Consider the following 21684-nt stretch of genomic DNA (forward strand, 5'->3'; position numbering starts at 1 on the left):
GGGGCCTTAGTTTCAGTCCTGCCTCTGCCAAGTCAGGGAAGAAAAACACCATAAATATAAGCTTCTCTTGGGCAACTTCTAAGTATTATAGTACTTGTTGGAAAGATAAAAAAAAAAAAAAGAAGTTTCAAAGAATACATTTTCCCCCAGTCTTCATGGTTGTTTGAGTTCCTATAAATAATATTATTTAGGAAGAGGAAAATTCTCTAGTGCTAATAAATTTGATAATTTAGTTTTCCGTTATATATTGAGTTGGCCATACGGTTCATTTGGGTTTTCCTGTAACATTTTTGGAAAAACCTGAACATCCTTTGTGGCCAACCCATATATTGAAGATCCTTTTTCATTTGTTGTTTCAAATGCATTCAAAATATTAGATATTTAAATGCTTAAATATTTATATGCCATAAAATGATGACTAGGGTAAACATTAAATCATAAAGTGTTGGGTAGTATGAAAATTAAACATTACTAATGTGGAAATCAATATCGATTCTAAACTTCATAACAGTTGATGTGAGAGATTTAGTAGCAAATGTAACCAAGTGTTCCTCAAAGATGGGGAAAAAAATTCAGGCGGTTTATACAGTGGTAGGATGAGCAATTCACTTGGTCATTTTCCTTCTGTTTTAGAAATGAAAGTGATTCTGGCAATTTTGCAGAATCTTCAACACAAAATAAAATGCTTTGTTTGCTTACTCAGCTTAAATGAAAGGAAAATTAGCTCCAATTCCTTGGCAACTGCCGATCCTGCTGGCTTTTCAGGGTCAGTGACAAGAGCAGCAAAGAAGGTCACTTTGTAAGGGTCTGAATTCTGGAGGCCTGAGTCAGGTCTTTCTGATCCTCCTTTTGATCCTTCCCCTACCTTGAAATTCCAGGGCATCATGAGGCCTGGAAGGGGAAAGAGATTTGCCTATGTGAGTTTCAGAGGGCCACTAGGAATACTGGATCCTCATGTTGGTTCTCGTCATGTTCCCTAAGATCATGTCCTTCCATCCTACACAGTGTGTGTCTCTTTAAATGGTGACTTGCTGGTTCCCAGATGCACAAATTCAAAAGGTGTTTCTCTGCTTTCAGAAGAGAACAAACAATGTTGTATAATGTTGCCCTAGAGGAACGAGAAGCAATAGCTATTTCATTTCCTCATTACTTGAGCATACTCAGCCTAAACCCCACAAGTTTGTTAAGTAGATCCAGGGCCCTTCTCAATCCTTTTTATCCCTTTCCTCCTTGGCTTGCCCTGAAATATAGAAGAAATGCCTTCTTTTTCCTGGTGTGTGTGATTTCACTTCGTTAGGAATTCAGGATAGGCAGGAGATTGAAGGCACCAGCACCAGGCACTGACAGCTGTGAGATGCAAGGGTTCCCGGGGCGTCTCACATTTCCCTCAGTCACAAGCCACATAGATCTTAGAAGGGCTTCTGCTCCTGCCACTTTGATTCCTGTGGCCTGTGTACAGAATGATGGCTGCATACAGGAGATGGTCTTGCGACTTATCTGCTGATCCCTTGAGTCAAAACCTCGCTGCTGGAGTCTTGCTTCTTTAGAGGGCAGCAACAGCCACCACCTCCCTTGCTGACAGTAGCCAGGATTCAGTGTGCCTCTGGTATCAAGATTCATAGCTACTTGTTTATATTTTCTGTTGTTCCAAATAGGATGAAAATGACCACCTCCAGACTATTGGCTTGGAAGGCACCCGGGGTCCTAGAGTTTTGAGTGAGTCTTCAGAGACCCTAAAATCCTATGGTTTTCTCACTGGAGTCTGTAGAGTCATTTTCCCTTCTCTGACCTCAGTTTCCCTGCCATCAAAATTGATATCTGTGTAGAGATCACCCCAGGGAATTAAGGAAAAGCTGAGCAGAAAGGACCCTGACCGCTTACATAGGCTTCAGACAGAGCACTTCCATTCTTAATTTATTGAGGATACATGTGAGTTGGTGTTTAAACAAAGGGCTCTGCTATTGCAAAAGAGGTTTGAGCACTTCCTCACCTCTTTTACAAATCCCTGCTTGACATCTGAGAACGTCTGTTTTAAATGCTCCCAGGGACAGGTTGGGTGGCAGTAGGGAAACATACTTCCACAGACTCTCTATTGTCTTTAATACCTCAGCAGTGAGCAGACTTTTGCAGTGTTTTTTTTTTTTTGTCCTCTTTCATGTGAATACTTTCTTCATATCTCTGATTGTTAGTCCTGAATTGAACCCCTGAATCCTCCTGACTAGTGATTAGCTTTGGGAGTGGGTTCATCTGATCCAAGACACTGTTGTATGAGCTGGGTGTCACACTATCAATTTACAGCATGTATAAATAAAAAAGCTGTCCATTTGCCTGTTATTATATGATATGAAAATACTGATTGAACTTAAAGATTTTGCCTTGGATGGAATAACCTAAGTTTCTGTGTCTGTATTAATTGTTTTTTTTTTTGCTTGATAATGCTGCATAATAACTAATCCCACCTACTTAGCCTCATATCAGTGATTTATGATAACATGTATCTTTCTTACTCAGATTTTCTGGTCAGGAAAATGTGTTTGTACTGGGCTTAGCTTGGATCAGCAGAGCTTGGCTGTAGGATGCGGGTCAGCTCAGACTTAACCTCACATATCTGCACTTTAAGACCTGAACTGAAGGGACAGAAACTACTCGGGGGAAGCTTTTATTATGGCAAAGAGCAGGAGTGCAGGAGAGGTGAGCAAAAGCATGTGATGCCTCTTAAAGTCATTGTCGGAACTGGCAGTTTGTCACTCCCACCCACGTCCCACTGGCTAAAACAAGTCTTATGGCTGAGTCCAGTGTTGATGGGCTTGGATATACACTTCATCTCTTCTATTCAAAGAGAATTCAGTAGATTGCCAACTCACAAGGCAAAAAGGAGATGTAGTTTACTGGAGAAGGCAGTGGCAAACCACTCCAGTACTCTTGCCTGGAAAATCCCTTGGACGGAGGAGCCTGGTGGGCTACAGTCCATGGGGTCACTAGGAGTCGGAGACGACTGAGCGACTTCACTTTCACTTTTCATTTTCATGCATTGGAGAAGGAAATGGCAACCCACTCCAGTACTCTTGCCTGGAGAATCCCAGGGACGGGGGAGCCTGGTAGGCTGCCGTCTATGGGGTCGCACAGAGTCGGACACGACTGAAGCGACTTAGCAGCAGCAGCAGCAGTCCTTTTTACAGGGCAGGAAAGGACTGGGAATAGTAATTCAGTCTGCTACAGTATTCTTGCCTGCAAAATTGCATGAACGGAGGAGCCTGGCATGCTGTACAGTCCATGGGGCTGAGAAGAGCCAGATACAACTGAGCGACCGTGCATAGATAGACCACTGCAGAGGCTTATGCTCCATTCACTTAGTGGGGCGCTGGGAGCAGGTGAAAGATGCAATTGTTCACCTCTGAGGGGAGTTAAAATGGAATTACAGTGCGATCCCATGTTATGCTAACCTTTACAGTCTGTCCCATAAGACAGCAAGCTGTGGTTTCAAACATGAGCTCCACGTTGAAAATCACAGTGATAAGCAGGTAGATAAGTATAGGTACTGATTTTCAGGTGAGCTGTTTCCCACCACATGGCATCTCTACGCACTGTACTCCTGGGTTGGTATCACCAAGTCCCAACTGAATCCACACTCAATCTATGAACTTTGGCTTTTCAAAAAAAATGTGAATTCTTGTAAGGATGGCAGCTCTCATGAGTTTTATGTCCATTTGTCTTATTTTCATTCTCAGGGTTCTAGATTTGACTGTTTCTGTCACTTTCATACCCTGCCTACAGTAATGCTGCTCAACGCAGGAGAAAAGGCAGTGAGAATAGAGTCCAGACAAAGATAGGAAATCGAGAGTGCCCAGTCTACCTACAGCACTCCCGCAGACACGGTAAACAAAGGTCCTCTCCGGCTGAGCTCACGGGCACCCTCAGTCTGGTAACAAAGAGCTCCACGAAGCCACTGCCTATATGTTTGCCTGGCAGGAAAAGGATTTGGCATCTTTCCCTAAAAGGAAAGGCCCATGATGCCTCAGACAGCATTTGTCCTGAGACATTGCCACGGAGAGAGGCAGAGAGGTGGAATGAAAAGAGCTTTGATTTACGAGGGACACAGGTTCTAGCCCCAGCCCTGTAGGTGACCTTCTGTGTGACCTTAGGCAAATGGTTTCCCCTGCTCTCACCTCAGTTTCCCCATTGCTCATTGATACCTGTGATGAAAGTCGTGGGTTTTAGTCCTGACTCAGCTGCATGGCCCCAGTCAACTCATCTGGGCTTTCACAATCCTATTTTTCTCATCTGGTAAAGTAGGGTCAAATGTTCTTCAATAACTAGGACAAGAAAGTGACCTGTCAATTCCGAAGTGTCAGAGGAACGTGAAGGGCTTTCATCCAAGGGGCTACTTGATCAGTCCTCGAAGAGCCAGGATTCTCCCTGCAGTGGCTTTTTTCAGTTGACCTGGTAGGAGGGAGAGGACGGGGTCCCAGAAGCTTTGAGGGTCCCTTCCTGCCTGACCTGAATGCTTTTGCAAACTTTCCTCTCCTTGTTACATGCTAGTGAGTGTGCATGTTGGAAAAAAAACAAAACAAAACCCCACCGCTTTCTAGCCTGGGCCTCTTCTGAATCTCTCTGCAGAGAGAAATCAGGGATGCCCTGAAATTGAGAATGTGGCAGAGAACTGAGACCAAATTGCTCACAGCAGGGTTATGTGACGGATGCTCAGTCATATCAGGACCCAGGAGATGCGCAGAGCCCTGCCCTGCGGGCTGTTTGAAGGTCACACCGACTCGGCCTTGCTGGGAAACGAACTCAGTGTGTCTGTTTGCGGGTTGTCTATGCTGAGGGCACAGTTCGCTGGGGCTGTGCCTCCTCTATTCCTACTCCTGCCCGACCGTCTCTACCCACCAGCCTCTGGCCTCTGCCCCAGAGCCCCTCCTGGTGAATTTTCAACTTAATTATTTTTGAACTGTCCTCCTCTTTGCTGTGTTTTCCTCAAAATTTGTTATAAAGGGGCTAACATGGCACCGGAAATGCAGCTGTGGCCTGATACCAGTCCAGTCTAATTGAATCTGGGCCAGAAAGAAGCTCCTGACTCATTTCAGGGGAGAAGCTTCGGTCTTTGTTTCGTTGCCACCCTCTGGGAGAGTGAAAGCAGAGTGGCCCCTGTGACTGTCCTCGAGTCACAGGACCACTCAGGACAGTGAGGAGAACGGTTTCTGTGGAGCACTGGCTATGAGGCATTTTTTCCTATGTAAACCTCACAGCCCACAGCACAGGGAGGGAGGTATTATTACTCCTGTTTTGCAGATGTGACTCAGGGAGGAAAAGAACATATCTATGGGGAAATGAGTAGCCCCTTGGCACCTCCTTTTTCAGCCTCTCTGCCTTAAAAAGTGTGTGCTGTGGAGAAGAATAAGGTGTTATTCCATTCTGTTCTGTGTCTTTAGAAAAAACCCTTTTCTCTCCAGGCTTCCGTTTATGCTTCTGTAAAATACAGTCCTTGACATTCGACCTCTTTGATCTCAAGAATGCTATATTCCATGCCCTCTCAGCACTTCCCTCAATTCTCCTTAGCTCCAGAGCAGACTGGATAACTTCCCGGGATGTTGGCATCCATTTCAAGGAGTGGTCCCACAGACAGGTGTGGATCCAGTATTTAAGGTGATAGAGGTACCTGCCCCAATGTTGTAGGGAAGGGAAGATGGTGAATGGCTGTGACATGGACTGAAAAGATTCCTAGATGTCGTCAGTGGAAAAATAGGTGTTTCTATGGGGCTGTTGTGATTTTCATTGCCTCTGAGCTACTTTAGAACTCTGTAAGTTGTAGATAACAGAGCAATGCAAATGGCTCATGTTCACAGATACCCAAATGATTTTTTTTCCAGTGGAAGTACAACTGGTTTAGCACACCCCTGTGGAATAAGCCACTTGAGCATCTATTTGTAGTTTCATTTCAAAACTTCTTATTGTTTGTGTATATGTGATTCTTTAAACATCTTACTGGTTCCCTTGCTAATTAATGATCTAAATAAAATCTCTGATACACACTTATTTTATATTTCTATGAAGGTCATGATTATACCCAATTTTAAGTAAACTATCTTTTAACAATATATGGCAGCTGCAACACAAATCTGTTTAGCATTGTTGATGGGTAAAGGGTTGAAGGTGTAGGTATATAAACCTTTGTACTTTCAGGCTAGAGGCTGTTTTTCTGGTCCAAACTATTTCCTATAAAACTCTGGCCCCCTGAGTTTTTCTTTTTGCATTTCCTGCAAAGGGACCCATTCTTCCTGACTCCCTACTTCAAAACTACTCTAGAGGCTTGCTAACCTACTGCCTACTTCTTTGTTTGGATTTGACCTGTCATGACTGGGGGGTGATAGAAATACTTCCCCTGGAACAGAGATGAGGACTAGGTTAGGCTGTGTACGTCTGAGGGTACTGATCTGCAGTCATTTCGGGTACCAATTGAGCTGGCCACTCAAGGGATCCATGTCTTGTGCCTGCCCCAAGTTTGTTCATGAGAATTGGGCTCCCTAAGCTCCAGGCCACCCCTCTCCCTGCATCAGGCCCTTAGCATGGTTGGTGAACTCTCTGCCATTAGAGGTGAAATCGGGGCCTGAAGAGCTGACCAGACCTGGATGCGAGGTGCTTCTCAGACCAGGTGACAGGACCTTCTGAAGCCTCCAGTCTTTCTAGGAATGACCTTCTCCAAGATTTCCTCACCAGCACTTTCCTATTGACTATATGTTATTTCCATCCATTTGGAGCCGAGCCCTAGAATAGCTCCTTGAGCTAGGCTGGAAGAGTTTGATTGTTCCCCACTTTATATATGTAAGACATGAACTTCAGAGAGAGGAAGTGACTTGCTGAAGGTGAGTGTGGTAGGGAAAAACCCAAGCCCGGACAAGGCAGGCCCTGGACCACTGTCTTGACACTTCATTTTGACGCTAGGTGTCCAACTTTCCTGAGCCGTAGCTGTCTTAGACTTTCGTGTCTTTGACCAAAGAGACGGTCTGAATGAGGGCGGGAAGGACTCTCTTCCACCCTTCCCTTCCTCTTGGGATATTCCTCTACCCTGACGTTAGCTACTTAACTGTTCTTTGAGATGCAAATAAGATAGGGTTGATGGCTTGAATATTATCCCCTAGGCAGTGGAGGCTCTGGGGCTGTCCTAGTCTCTCTCCCTGGGAGTATCAGTTAGAAAGCTTTTGGCCCCAGTCAGGTGGCCTTAGTGGTAAACAAGCCGCCTGCCTATGCAGGAGATGTAAGAGATGCAGGTTCAGTCCTAGTGTTGGGAAGATCCCCTGGAGGAGGGCATGGCAAACCACTCCAGTATTCTTGCCTAGAGAATCCCAGGGACAGAGGAGCCTGGTGGGCTACAGTCCATAGTGTCACAAAGAGTTGGACACGACTGAAGCAACTTAGCATGCATACATGCATCAGAAAACTCAATTTACAGTAACTTAAAAACTAGAGGTTTCTCTAGAATAATGGGCAGCTTGGAGATAGATGGCTCAGCATCAGAGTCAAAGCTCCTATGATTCTGTAGTCTTAACTGTCCAGTAAGGTAGCCTCCAGCCACGTGTGGCTATTTAAGTTTAGATTAATTAAAATTTAATAAAAGTTAAAAAGAATACAGTTCTTCAGTCATACTAGCAACATTTCAAGTGGTTGGTGCCTACTGCATTGGGCTAGTACAGGCACAGAACATTTCTGTCAACGCAGAAAGCTCTATTGGACAGCAGCGGGATGTTCCCTGCAGTCTAGGAGTGCGTGGACAAAGAGAGGAGAAAGGTAGAACATGATGGTGCTACCACATTTTTCCTTTTTGTCAAGAATGAAACTTTTCCAGAATTCCCACAAGACTTCTGTCAGTGTCTTCCTGACAATGCCCAGGGCCCTTCCCAGCTGCCAGGGGATTTTCTGATAGCAAGAAGAAGGGGGCATGATGTTGGGCAGGCTTCTCTTTTCCTGGTTACACCTCCTCTGAGATCCTGTCTCTGCTTAATGTGTTCTAAGTCCTTGAGTTGCTTCTGTGTATGTTGACACATACACAAAGTCTACCTCACTTTCCCTAGCACCTCTTCTTCAATTTGCACAAAAAACAGCAATACAGATGCTCATAGAAGTCAACTCTAGCAGAGCCCAGGGACTTGAAGGGACCTTAGATCCTATTTATGCAAATCACTTAGCACTAACACTGGGCATTCTTGGTTTTGCCAGTCGGTATGTGTATCACACTGTCATGCTATCCTGTTTTTCCCCTCTATGTACCCATCACTAGGAGCACCATCTCTTAGGCCATCTGATTCACCTCCTTTTACTAAGTAGAGCAATTTAGGCTGATTATACTTGCCACGTGGCCTGGTGGTGGGGTGGGGGTGGGAGTGGTGGTCTCTCTTTGCACAATAAAAAATGCTGCAAAGCAATGGCAGTCTTCTTTACCCTTCCTCCCCCAGCCTCTTGCCTTTTCACTAGTGCTAGAGAACCAGGAAAAGGTTTTGAAATTGTCCATCTATTCCTTTCTCTCTCCTTACCAGCTCTGCCAGACTAAAGATGTATCTTCATGCTGATGGAAATAATTTCTCCTGTCTTTGCAAGGCAGAAGCAACCACAGCTAGTTTTGATTTTAAATAACATTTGTTCTTCTATTGCACTCATCCACAGCATTTTTCATTATTGAATGTTGAAAATACAATTAGCCAAGCATTTTGGTTAAGAAGTAGAGATTGAGATTTTTTAAGAACCAGAATAAAATAATCTTAATTCTGGAGGCAGAGTGGCCCATAAATCAGATCTGAGTATCAGTGACAGTCCTGACGGTTGGGTAACCTTGGACAAATATACTTAAACTAGATGGTTGGATGAATCAGCAATCCATGGACCATGGTCTTCAAGCCAAATTCTGCCATTTATAATGGGAACACTGTTTTTAGCTCAGGAGCTTGTTATAAAATAAAGAAGATTGGATGTGACCTACTAAGCCTAACATATATACTGTTCGACCCTTTACAGGAAAAGTTCACCCTACCCTGGATTAGATGGCCTCTGAGAATTTTTCCAACTCTCAAGGGCTGAATGTCTGGGATCTTGGTAGCTTAGGTGATTCAACATGTGTTAAGTCCAAGATTTCGTGGGGCTCAATGACGGTGTTTTCCGTCACCTCTGGGGTCTTTCCATTCCGTATCAAAAAGGAAAATGGGAGGGGCATGACTAATTAGGGGCTGGGGCTGGAAGTCTCAGAGGATGACTTTACGGTAAACCTGCTGACGTGGTGCATGAAGAGAGATTTCCCTCAGCAGGTGAGCAGCAGGCATGTACGTCAGATACTGGAAACTGTGGGGCAGAACATTCTGGCTTTCTAGCCACAGCCAGGCCTGCCCATCTGTAACAGGTGTCAGCAGCTCCGACTGCTGTCAGCTGGACAGCTCTGGCACCGAGCTGTGTGTATGTGGGGGGAAGGTCAGAGGTGGGGGAGTCAGGGTGGGAGAACTGAGTCACAATCACTGCCCCACAAGGCCCTGAGGTCTTGAATTCCACTCTGGTAAGGACTTTGTAACGGGGACTGCTACCCTCAGCCTTTCTCTCTCTGAGGTCTGGGAAACCTGCCCCTTAGTGCAGGGTTTCGAAGGAACCCAAGTCTTCACTCCTGTTCATCCCCAGGGAGACCGCGTGCCAGTCACTTAACTTCACTGAGGCTCAGTTTCTCAGTAGTTAGAGGGCGCTAATGAATCCCAATCTACAGAGCTTCTTGGGCTGTTGAGAGGGCAAAAGGAGACGTTACCTGGGAAAATGGTTACAAGCGCGAAAGTACAAGGCCCTAAAGGTTCAAGGGGAGCTTTCTCTTAAAACTGTGGTTGTTGAACACTTACTGTGTGCCAGGCACTTGGGTAAGCTCTTTACATGGTTTATCCATTTAACCCTCAAAATGACCCTCTGGGACATGTACTGCTAACGCCATGGGATACTATACTATCCCTGTTTATGGAGAAGGTGACTCTGGGTCACGTGCCTGTGAAGCTGCAGCACTGGGATTCAGTCCCAGCTGTGAGTGAGCAATTTCCTTGTTCTTAACCACTTTTCAAGATCTGGAAAGACCAGGAACTTCTAGAATTGACACTTTTAAGTAGCTCTGAGGAGTCCTCATTCCATTCGTGGGAATGGCCAAAATCGCTTTAAACTGGCCTATTTTTTGTCTCAGAATTTTATTTTGGCTTCTGACAAATCACATGGATGATTGCTCTTATTAAAGCTTTCAGTTGGAGTATTTATACTCTTTAGTAACTTTAGAGAAAAGAAGAAAGACAGTGTTCTTTGGAAACAAACACCCAAAAATCTCATCCCCAAATAAAATAATAATAACAATGAAAAACCAGTTAAGGTGAAATTTCAATGTTTGAATGAATTTTGTGCCATTAGAAGTTTCAAAATTCTTTGATTTTTATCTTACCTCTCCCACCACTAATTCTTTTCTTTTCTGCTTGCATTCTGGATAATTTTGAGATGGAAACATTTTAGAGTTACAGATATCCAGTCATATCTGAATAATTATTATCCTTTTATGGAGTCATGCTACAGAGTTTTCTAACCACTTCTATTTCCAATAAATCAGTTGAATTTTATAGACACCTTCTGAGTTCTGGAAAGCATGATGTCTATCGTCCATGAGAGGAAGCAGAGACACAGGGAGCTTAAGTGACTTACCTAGAATCACACACCTACTCCACAGCAGAGGCAGAATTTCTAAGACTTACCATATCTGCCCACCTCTGGACAGGCAGCCTGCCCTGATTCCATCATGTATTCAGCCACTGCCGATAGTGGCTGTGCGTGTGTGCTTAGTTGCTCAGTCGTGTCTGACTCTTTGCGACCCCATGGACTGTGGCCCACCAGGCTTCTCCGTCCACGGGGATTCTCCAGGCCAGATTACTGGAGTGGGTTGCCATGCCCTCCTCCAGGGGATCTTCCCACTCCAGGGATTGAACCCAGGGCTCCCACATTGCAGGCAGATTCTTTATACTCTGAGCCACCAGGGAAGCCCAACGATACTGGGTTGGGTAGCTATCCCTTCTCCAGGGGATCTTCCTGACCTAGGAATTGATCTGGGGTCTCCTGCATTGTAGGCGGATTCTTTACCATCTGAGCTACCCAAATATTGGCTGATTGTGCTTTAATTACATTTCCTCATTAAATTCATCACATTAATTTATTAAATTTATTTATATTTTAATATTATACTATAATATAGTATTATACTATATAGATTATAATATGCCATAATATGCTATGCATATCATACTACATTATTATATATATATAACAATATTATATCATATTATCATGATATATGAATATAATGATACGTGATTGTCATATTTATAATATTAAATTCATCACAATTATAGTGTATTATTATGCTATATATGTCATAGTATTATAGTATATTTTTATACTATATTATATATAATATTTAGAATATTTATATTTTAAAATTACATTAATTTATTAAATTCATTTCACTTAATTTCATCATTAAATTAATTAACTACCTCATTAAATTCATTACGTTGATTAATGACAATCCTACAAAATAGATATTTATTATCATTGGAGTTTTTCAAATGAGGAAACTGAGACTTAGAGAGGTGAGTATTTGTTCAAGTTTACTCAGCCAAATAAAAGAAGAGGCAGGATTTGAATCCAGCTCTGCCTGACTCCAGAACCACTCTCTTGCCACCTGTCTTCTCTGCCATCATTGGCACATCCAGAGAAGGTTTAAAAGAGGCAGAAGGGCGACTATAGGATATCTCCAAAACCCACTGGGATTTTATCTGGCCCTTTGGAGAGCCCACGAGTGCCTCTGGTGAGTGACCTTAACGTAACATAAGTGGTGAGCCAGCAAGGTGTGTCCTGGCCTCCCTGGGAGGAAATGGGTCTGTACAAAGGCAGCCGAGAGAATGGTCTAAAAGCAGCAGCAAGCCTTGTCAGGTTGGGCTGGTGACCTTTGTACCTGTCTGGATGTCTCCTCTCTTTCTCTTTTCTAGCTAAGGATTCAGGAGTTCATAACATTTATTAAAGCTCTCAGATATCTTGAGTTTACTGCAAGCGTGTATGATACCCATTTTACAGAGGAGGAAACAGGCTAAGAGGTGTCCTATAACCACTTGAGATCACACAGGTGGAAGGGCTGAGCTGGGATTTACACCTAGGTCTCTCTGGCATTAAGACTGTCCACCTGCTGCCTTTGTCTGTCTTTTCATTCAGTCCTGGACCCCTTCTTTTTCAAGAAGCACTCTCTGCTATATTTCTAATCTCATTTGTCCTCAGGCCCAGCTTCCTGAGAAGTCCATGCTGGGCCTAAGTGAGAGAAAGCAATTCCCAGAGACTCAGATGCTGCCCCTGTGTATGCGCTCTGCTGGGTCAGCGAGCTCCTGTCTTCCAGTCCTTATTCCCTTAATAACAATTTGAGTGACTGGAAGGCTGTCCCCAGGAGGATTAATAGTAGCTCACAGATGCCCAGCTCTTCACGCTCATGTTTGTTCCTCATTTGAACTGGGAAGGCTCAAATAGTTCATGAATGTCACCCACTTCCTGGGTTCCTGGGTCCTGCTCTAAGCTTGGCCAACAATCTTTTTGTGACCCTGGCTCCATACCTTCCCTTTCTGAACCTCAGCTTTTCCATCTGCAAGTGAAAGAGATCCTTGGAAAGCTGTGTGTGTGCTTAGCCGCTCAGTCATGTCCAACTCTTTGTGACCCCATGGACTGTAGCCCTCCAGGCTCCTCTGTCCATGGGGATTCTCCAGGCAAGAATACTGGAGTGGGTTGCCATGCTCTCCTCCAGGGTATCTTCCCAACCCAGGGATAGAACCCAGGTCTCCAGCATTGCAGGTGGATTCTCTACCATCTGAGCCACCAGGGAAGCCCCTTTAGAAAGCTGCCAAGGGACAAATCTGAGGCCTTTGGCTTCTATGTAAAATTGTCTCCTTTGTTTTTAAAATTTTGATCTATGCTAAACAACTTTTATTTAATCTTATAGAAATAACCAAACAACAACTCTCTCAAAACTTGTTTTTACATTTTCTGTTTTTGTGGGGAGGTCATGTTTTTCTTCTTGTAATGTGAACTTTGCCCAAATCTAGTTGAGTTTTCTCTACTCCACCTCCAAGAAATGGAATTTAGCTTTGAGATGACTACTTCCAACCCAACACTAAGTCTTCCTGTTGTAATCAAAGTCATAAGCTGAGCCCCTAACAGCACATCAGGATGATGACACATTTTCCATCCAGGGACCATATCTATTTCTGTCACCAACCTCATCCCTCTCCCTTTCACTGAGAGCTCAATTCTTAGGCAATTGCTAGAGCTTGTTTTAAGGAGATGCCCTGACTGCAGAGTTTACTTTTTTAATCTGCTTTGGGAACTGCAGCCTAGAGAGAAAGATTGCTCCCTTTGCTTAGCTAAATGTTTTTTTGCTTTTCCCTTTATGGTTATTTCATGAGCTTCTTTTACCCATCACTATCCCACCCTCACCTCTGTGCTCACTGGAAGCATGGGTCTAGCATGGCGAACAGGACATGAAACCTGGAATAGTGTCTTACCAGGCTGCAAGGAGAGCTGCAAGGGCAGGAGGCTCTGGCTCCACTCTCGGCACTCTGTCCCTCAGGGCTGCACGGCATCTCCCGGCCAGGTTGGGGATATTTTTCCTCATCACCTGTGAAGCATCATAAATCAGCTGCCCCTGCTCTATGTTTAGCTGAGTTCTGGAGGTTTGCAGAGAAGTCTGAAGGTCTACTTTTTGTCCTCAGGGGTGAACTGTTGAGGCAAGTAGATTTGGTTGGAAAAAGTTCAGAGTTGATTAACATTGGTCTGAGGCCGTACTGAAAGTACCAACATGTTGCCTACCCCGCCCACGAGTTCTGGGCTGCAGGCTCTTCCGGGTTTGTGCTAACCACCTGGGGCTTTGCAAAACAGCAAATTTAGCTATTTGGTCTTTGGAGGCTACACGATAGCCTGGTAAATACCACTTTCATAGTGTCACTGCTTTGCTCAAGAATACCCAGTGATTCCTCATAATAGTTTTCTTGTGTGTAACAAAATTACCCCCAAACCTAGCGGGTCAAAAATTTGGAAGCAGCTTAGCTGGGTGATTCTGGCTTCAAGAGGGTGTGACCTCATGTCTCAGCAGAAGAGACAGATTCATTAACACATATAAATGTTACGATTTGCGTTACCAGCTTTGAGTATAAACACAGTCACAAGAAATTATTAGGAAATGTATTTTAAAAGCAAAAAGCCCTAAAGAATCTTGTAAGATGGGTGTACTCTACCTATCCTGAGAAACAAACATTTCCAATCCTGTAGAAACTCCTGGGTATACCTTGCAGGTCCTTGCTAGGTTGCTTTGGTCATGTCCGACTCTTTGTGACCCGTGGACTGTAAGCCCGCCAGGCTCCTCTGTCCATGGGATTCTTCAGGCAAGAATACTGGAGTAGGTTGCCATTTCCTCCTCCAGGGGATCTTCCCAACCCAGGGATTGAACCCACCTCTCTTGTGTTTCCTGCGTTGGCAGGTGGATTCTTTACCACTAGTGCCACCTGGGTATACCTTTCCTGTTGCATATTCCCACCATCTCTTCATCCAAATGGTAGCTGATGCCTTGAATGAAGTCTTTGTCAGTCCCCATCCGTCCTCCTGTACTTGTACTGCACCAGTGTGCATATCTCAGTGATGTGTAGCATTGCTTTGCAGACTTTAAATTACACTGAGTTCTATCACAGTGCGTGTGCTTTTCTGCAGGGTGTTTTCTTCATCCAGCATCCTATAGGTGGATACCCTTGTTCATCCAGTTTTGGCTGCTGTATAATGTTACACGGTGTGGCCATACTGTAACTTTTTTATTCATGCTCTTGTTGATGGATACCTGGGTTTTTATAATTTCTTTCAAATTAATTGCCAGAGCTCTCCCTGCCACAATTAACAGAATGTTCCCTGTCACCCCCTTGAGATCCTATGATACCCCCAAAAATGGATATGAATCTTAGTGACTTTCTTAAGCTTAAGGGATAAGCTCTTTTCAAGATCCAAATCTGTCCATTGGCTGCCTTTGCCTCAGTTCGGTTCAGTCGCTCAGTTGTGTCCAACTCTCTGGGACCCCATGGACTGCAGCATGCCAGGCTTCCTTGTCCATCACCAATTCCTGGAGCTTGCTCAAACTCATGTCCACTCATCACTAACTCAATGAAAGTATGAGCCATGCTGTCTAGGGCCACCAAGACGGATGGGTCATGGTGGAGAGTTCTGACAGAATGTGGTCCACTGGAGAAGGGAATGGCAAACCTTTTCAGTATTCTTGCCTTGAGAACCCCATGAACATTAAGAAAAGGCAAAAAGATAGGACACTGAAAGATGAACTCCACAGGTTGGTAGGTGCCCAATATGCTACTGGAGAAGAGTGGAGAAACAACTCCAGAAAGAATGAAGAGACAGAGCCAAAGCCAGCCCAGTTGTGGATGTGACTGGTGATGGAAGTAAAGTCCAATGCTGTAAAGAACAATATTGCATAGGAACCCAGAATGTTAGGTCCATGAATCAAGGTAAATTAGAAGTGGTCAAACAGGAGATGGCAAGAGTGAACATCGGCATTTTAGGAATCAGTGAACTAAAATGGACTGGAACGGGCGAATTTAAGTCAGATGACCATTGTATCTGCCCTTGCTTTCTGGTAGTTAGATGGTGTCAACGCTCAAAACTTGGTCCTCGCGGTCCTTGGTGTCCTTAGTCCTCAATATGGTAGCATCTGCAGGAGAAGAGCTGAGCAGGTAAGTGGCCTTACCTGGCCTCACACCTGGAGTGTGAGCCTGGGCCACTGCTAGTTCTGTGCACAAGGCTGTTTCTGCAGCAAGCCCTGGGGACAAAGACCCTCACCAGCCCTGAGAGCACAGATATAAACTGATCAGTAACCATGGCTATGGTCACCTTTTGAGGTTGGAATTTTCCTACTGAGGTGTCTAGAAGCACAGCCTTTTGTACATCTGTATGTGTGTGTGCTCAGTCGTGTCTGACTCTTTGTGATCCCGTGGATTGTAGCCCGCCAGGCTTCTCTAGCTATGGGATTTCCCAGGCAAGAATACTGGAGTGGGTTGCCATTTTTCCCCCCAGGGGATCTTCCTGACCCAAGGATGGAACCCCATCCATCTCCTGCACCTCCTGCCTTGGCAGACAGGTAGATTCTTTACCACTGCGCCCCATGGGGAGCCCACAGCCCTTTGTTGGTCTGCATTAACAGGAGACATATCTTCAGTTTTAAACATCAGTCTCTTAGCCTCTGTGTTTTAGTTTCTCATCTGTCAAGAGTGCATTATCCCATGCAATACAGAAAATCACAGTCACTGATTGCTCAGCCGGAAACACCCTCATCTAGTAGGGGCCCCAGCCCTGACATGCCCTCCTGCTTCCCAAGGGCATTGACTCTTCTCTGGGCTTCCCTGTTGAGAGGCCACTTACCTCCGGCATGGCCAGAATGCTGCTCTTGGAATGAGAGGCCCCGGCGTAGGCCCCACCCCATCCATCTTCCAGCTGTGTGACCTTTTCAATACCACTGAACCTCTCTGAAACTCAGCCTCCCTATGTATCAGCAAAGGGAAACTCACTTCTCTTGGCAGAAAACTGCTGTGAGGCAAAATAAGACCACAAACTTGAAAGGGCTTGAGAGGCTGGAGTGGGTGGGGTAAGGGTGTGTGTGTGTGGGGTCTCTCCAGCTTTGGAGCAGCACATTCTGTTGTTGAACAGCTCTGGCATTACAAACGCGTGAATCGGTTCTGGCTTCCCCAGAGCAGGCTCTCGACAGCCTTTTGTAAATTCTAAGACTGCTCATAGTCCAAACATCCTACCCTATCCCTAGTCTTCTCTTCTCTAGAAAATCTTCCCCAGTTCCTTCGAAAATTATATTATGGGACACAGTTTTTCTAAAACAAAAGGAAGTTGTTGAATATAAACTGCTTGTAGAAGTAATAAAAAGCCATATAGTTCTAGAGTGATATCATTGTTAATAAGATCATTTATTGTTATCACTATGATGAGAATGACAACCTCCTCTATTGGGGGCAGAGGTCACTGATGACTTTCATGCCCCTAAGTACCTTTCAGGCCTCATCTGACCTGATTTCTCACCTGGCCACATTTCTTAACATGTGCTCTTTCCTTGACTGCCAAGGGGGACACTTTTTCTCAGCCTCTTGCTATCTCTTCTTTAGACTCAAGAATTACCTTACTTATAATACTCAAGGATAGGTCTTTGACCCTCTATTCTCTTCCCTCCTCACACCATCCCTGGAAGTTCACCCCTGCTCATCTATTCCAATGGCTCATGGGCTAATGACGTCCAAGGCCATCCAGTCCATATTTCTCTCCTGACCACCAGCCCTATAGCCCCAACTACCTGTTAAACATCTCAATTTGGATGTCTTGTGGGCATGTCAGTCTCCTTGTGTCCTCCTTGAGTCCTTTCCCTGACCCTGGACTGTCTTGTGATACACAGTGTAAGTTAACCACCATCCACTCAGTTGCGCAAGCCAGAAACCTAGGAATCACTCATGACTTCTTTCTTGCCTTTTATCCCACACGTAAAGAATTACCAAGTCCTATCAACACCATCTCCATTCCCAGCACCACTACCTCTGTCTAGGTTGACAGCTCACTTATTGCAATAGCCCTTTATCTAGTTTCTCAGTCTCTGGGATTCCCCATTTCTAATTCAGTTTCTACACTAGCCAAAGAGGTCTTTCTAAAGCCCAATCAGATCACAGGGATTTCTGGTTAGATGGTTCACACCACTGCCACTAGCCCTTGTATCCTAACCCCTGCCACCACAACCTGAACTCTGGGGACACTATGGAAGGAAGGGGAAGCATGCTTCTGCTGCTGCTAAGTCGCTTCAGTTGTGTCCGACTCTGTGCGACCCCATAGATGGCAGCCCACCAGGCTCCCCCGTCCCTGGGATTCTCCAGGCAAGAACACTGGAGTGGGTAGCCATTTCCTTCTCCAATGCATGAAAGTGAAAAGTGGAAGTGAAGTCGCGCAGTAGTGTATGTCTCTTTGCGACCCCATGGACTGCAGCCTACCAGGCTCCTCTGTCCATGGGATTTTCCAGGCAAGAGTACTGGAGTGGAGTGCCATTGATTGGAGGCACTTAAGAACTAGTCTAAATCTGTGGGAAGCTCCAGGGAGGACATCCTGACTTGGCACGTGGAGGGAATATGAGCCAGAGGCAGACGGGGATGGGAAGCCTTGCCACACAGATGTGACTTCTGCTCTTTCCTCTCTCCCACTCATTGCCTCAGGGTCCCAGCGCCTGCCTGCTACAATTCGGCTGTGACACGGAGAACTGTGGGGGCACCTTGGTTTCCCCTGCAGCTGATGCCAAGAAGAAGAAATGAGAAGTTGTTTTCCCCCAAATTTATATGTTAAAGTGCTAACCCCCAAGCCCTTGGATTGTGACTGTATTTGGAGATAAAGTCTTTAAAAATATAATGAAGTTAAAATGGGACCATTAGAGTGGGCCCTAATCTGGTAGGACTGGTGTCCTTATAAGAGGAAGCTGGGACTCAGACAGGTACGGAGGAAAGACCATGTGAAGATAGGGAGCGGACGGCCGTCGACAAGCTGAGAAACCAGCCCTATTGATGCCTGATTTTGGACTGCTAGCCTCTAGAATTGTGAGAAAATAAATTTCTGCTGTTTAAGCTATTCAGCCTATGGCACTTTGTTACAGATTCCGCAGCAAACTAATACAGAGGTGTGAAGATTGAAGGGAAAAGATAAAGCTCTCATTATTGACAAGTGCTGTGATCATGGACAAGGAAAACCAACTGAATAAAACTAACAAGGGGATTCAGCAAGACTGTCAGACACAAGACCAACTACTAAAAGCCGACAGCTTGTTTCCACACCAGCAAACACCAGCCATAAAACACATAAAAGAAAATACACTGCCATTCATAGTAGCTACAAAAACGATTCCTAGGAATTAGTTTATCACAGAATAAATGAGTTCTCTGTGGAAAAAAATTAAATTCAATTAAAGGACATAAAAGAAAGTTTTAAATAAATCGAGAGATACTCCAGGTTCATGATAACATAACATTCTATACATGTCAGCTACTTCAAATTAATTTAAAATTTAAAAAATGAAATTGCAATTAGAATTTCATATATGTTGAGAAACTTTTTCTCAAATTAATAAATATAAAGGTCTGCAAATAGCTGAGGCATCTTTTAAAAAGAGGAGGGATGTGTCTTCTAGATACTAAAATATTTTAAAAAGTTGTAGTAGGACTTCCTTGGTGGTACAGCAGGTAAGAATCTGCCTGCCAGTGCAAGGGATGTGGGTTCCATCCCTGGTCCAGGAAGATTCCACATGCCACGGAGCAGTGAAGCCCGTGTGCCACAACCACTGAGATCCCTGTGCCACAACTACTGAAATCTGTGCGCCAGAGCAGGTGCTCCACGACAAGAGAAACCACCACTGCGGGAAGCCCATGCTCAGCTGGAGAGTGGCGGGGTCCCCCTCCTCCCCCCACAACTAGAGAAAGCCTGCGTGCAACAGGGAAAGACCCAGCTCAGCCAAAAATGCGTGTGTACATGAATACAGCAGTGGGTACATGTCAAAAAATAAAGAAAATGCGGTATCTCTGGGATCGTACTTTAAAAAGTCAGGGTAATAGAGAGCTATGTAGTTTCCACAGAAGGAAGGTCAGTAGATCCATGGAAGAGGATGGAGAGCTCAGGGACAAGGCACACGTGTATGGGAACTTGATACGTGATAAACACGGCACCACAGAGCAATGGGGAAAATCTCACGGACTTGCAGATGCCTTTGAAAACTGGTTGATTATATATATCACGGTAGAACTGGATTCCTACCCAGAACAACACAAGTAGACTCCAGATAAATTGAAGATTCAAATGTCAGTAAAACAGATTGAAGAAAATGTAAGGGCATATTTCTTTAAACCTAGGCATAAGGAAGTCTTCTCAAACAAAATCCCCAAATGCAAAGTATAATGTGAAAAATTTATTTTTAATCAAAATTTTGGATTTCTAATCAATGGGATTAGATAGTCATAACCCAGTGGGAAGATGACCTATAGATCAGTGGTCCTCAACTAGGGTTGATTTTGCCCGCCATCCCAGGACACTGACAATATTTGGAGAGAGTCTGGATATGACAACAGGGCTGGAGGCACTCCTGGCATCTAGTGCACAGAGGCCAGGGGTGCTGCTAAACGAGCTCCAGTGCCCCAGTGAAGGACTCTCAGTACAAAACGCGGACAGTGCTGGGACCGCGACACTCCGGTAGACAGATGTCACAGGTGCCACATCTAAAACCTGGAATATATAAGACATTATATAAAATTTTAAGAAAAAATGGGGAGCCCAATGGAAAGTTGGGCAAAACGTTGCTGTTGTTGTTCAGTCACGAAGATGTGTCCAGCTCTCTGTGACCCCATGGACTGCCGCATGCCAGGCTTCTCTGTCCTTCACCATCTCTCTGAGTTTGCTCAAACCCATGTCCATTGAGTCAATGATGCTATCTAACCATCTTATCCTGTCACCCCTTATCCTCTTGCTCTCAACCCTTCCCAGCATCAGGGTCTTTTCCAGCAAAGTGGGTCTTCACATCAAGTAGTCAAAATATTGGAGCTTCAGCTTCAGCATTAATCTTTGCAATGAATATTCAGCGTTGATATCCTTTAGGGTTGACTGGTTTGATCTCCTTGCTGTCCAAGGGACTCTCAAGAGTCTTCTCCAGCACCACAGTTCAAAAGCATCAGTTCTTCGTCATTCAGCTTTCTTTATGGTCCAACTCTCACATCCATATGTGACTATTAGAAAAACCATAGCTTTGACTATATGGACCTTTGTTGGTAAAGTGTTATCTCTGCTTTTGAATATGCTGTCTAGGTTTTTCATAGCTTTTCTTCCAATGAGCAAGCATCTTTTAATTTCATGGCTGCAGTCACTGTCTGCAGTGATTTTGGAGCCCAAGAAAATAAAACCTGTCACAGTTTCCATTTTTCCCCCATTTGTTTGCCATGAAGTGATGGGACCGGATGCCATGATGTTAGTTTTTTGAATGTTGAGTTTTAAGACAACTTTTTCACTCTCTTTCACCTTTATCAAGAGGTTCTTCAGTTCCTCTTAGCTTTCTGCCATTAAAGTAGTATCATCTGCATATCTGAAGTTATTGCTGTTTCTCCTGGCAGTCTTGATTCGAGCTTGTGATTCACCCAGACCAGCATTTCACATGATGTACTCTGCATATATGTTAAATAAGCAGTGGCATATAAGTGACAGTTACAGCCTTGATGTACTCCTTTACCAGGTTTGAACCAGTTCATTGTTTCATGTCCAGTACTAACTGTTGCTTCTTGTCCTGCAAACAAGTTTCTCAGTCAGCAGATAAAGTGGTCTGGTACTCCCATCTCTTTAAGAATTTTCCACAGTTTGTTATAATCCACACAGTCAAAGCCTTTAGTGTAGTCAATGAAGCAGAAGTAGATAGGTATTTTGGAATTCCCTTGCTTTTTCTTTGATCCAGTGGACGTTGCCAATTTGATCACTGGTTCCTTTGCCTTTTCTAAATCCAGCTTGCACATCTGGGAGTTCTTGATTCACATACTGCTTAAGCCTGGCTTG

General features: G+C 44.5%; 1 protein-coding gene across 2 annotated transcripts in view; it reads left to right on the forward strand.

Annotated features, from left to right (window-relative positions):
* TMEM268 (transmembrane protein 268) overlaps positions 1 to 18732 on the forward strand; it is an 82748-nt gene extending 64016 nt beyond the window's left edge. For both annotated transcript variants that reach the window (XM_086413878.1, XM_086413882.1), the window contains one exon: positions 18327 to 18732. The gene's annotated coding sequence lies outside the window, so the exon portion shown is untranslated. The remainder of the gene's footprint in view (positions 1 to 18326) is intronic.
* The last annotated feature ends 2952 nt before the right edge of the window (positions 18733 to 21684 follow it).

The sequence above is a fragment of the Bos grunniens genome, chromosome 8 (genome assembly GCF_055505025.1).
Source record: "Bos grunniens cultivar Pamir isolate PY7600 chromosome 8, Bosgru_T2T1.0, whole genome shotgun sequence".
Lineage (NCBI taxonomy): Eukaryota > Metazoa > Chordata > Mammalia > Artiodactyla > Bovidae > Bos > Bos grunniens.